Source organism: Marmota marmota, unplaced genomic scaffold (genome assembly GCF_001458135.2).
Source record: "Marmota marmota marmota unplaced genomic scaffold, marMar, whole genome shotgun sequence".
Classification (NCBI taxonomy): Eukaryota; Metazoa; Chordata; class Mammalia; order Rodentia; family Sciuridae; genus Marmota; species Marmota marmota.
In genome coordinates this window covers 33881263-33882339 of record NW_026000211.1, presented here as the reverse complement: position 1 = coordinate 33882339, position 1077 = coordinate 33881263, and positions in this window count along the sequence as shown.

Sequence of the window (1077 nt, the reverse complement as noted above, 5' to 3'; positions counted from 1 at the left end):
ATTCTATAACTCTCTTACACCTGTTTTTGCTAATATCTGGAGACTCCTTACCACTCTATTTTTTCCATGTTCTCTCCTAAGTTAACTAATTAATAGAGTCAACAAACAATTAAGAAATCCCTATGCTATGGGTTACAGAAGAAAATCTGACATAATCCTGCCTTTAAAGAACTTAATGTCATGGCAGGGGAGATATATATAATGGGAGAATCAAAACCCAAAATATTATAAATTGTGGTAAGCGTTAAAAAAGTAAACAACACATGATTGAGAAGGAGAATCACGTACAAGGGAAGAGACAGAAGGTCAAAGACACTTTTTCGAGGAGCTGAAGTTACAACCAAGCCCTCAACAAGGAGAAGAGCAGTTGGTAGAAGAACATGTTGGGCAAAAGTAAGACTGTACAAAACCCTTCTCTGTCCTCGTCTTTCCTGTTCTCATGTTTTGGTCTTCTCCCTCTGGCCAAGCTCTGCTGTACTCCTGCTTGTCCTGATCTTGTCTTTTCCTTTCCCTTTTCTCAAAACTCCCTTCTTTTCCCTTTAACCACCATATAATGTAGAACTGAAAAAATCTAAAATCTTTGTCTAATAATTATTATTTATTAAATGATAAATTATTAACTTATATGCTCTTAATTTTAAAAAGCACCATAATGCTATATGTTCTCTTTAAATGAAAATCAGCAGAATTTTATTCAGTGCCACACAAATTTTCTTCCTTATGAATCAATGAAATATTACTAGAAAGAAAAACCTTTATAATTCAGCAAATGACAAGTGAAATAAAGTTGGACTGTGCTTAATCAGTTTTACAATAATTTTCTGATATGAAAGCTAAAATGAAACCTAATCTAACCAAGTCTTATGAGAAGGATGCTTAAGCACCCACAAAAAAATTTTAAATATTTTTCTTTTTCCTCTCTTGTATAAGCTACATATCTATAAACCTGTCTTAAAATTTTAAACAGATAAAACTATAGAATGAAATGCCTAGTCCGGTGTGATGGCTTTCACTACGGTACCACCAGAATGTTACATTTGGTAATATTAGTACTTAACATGTTTACAGCATCCATAC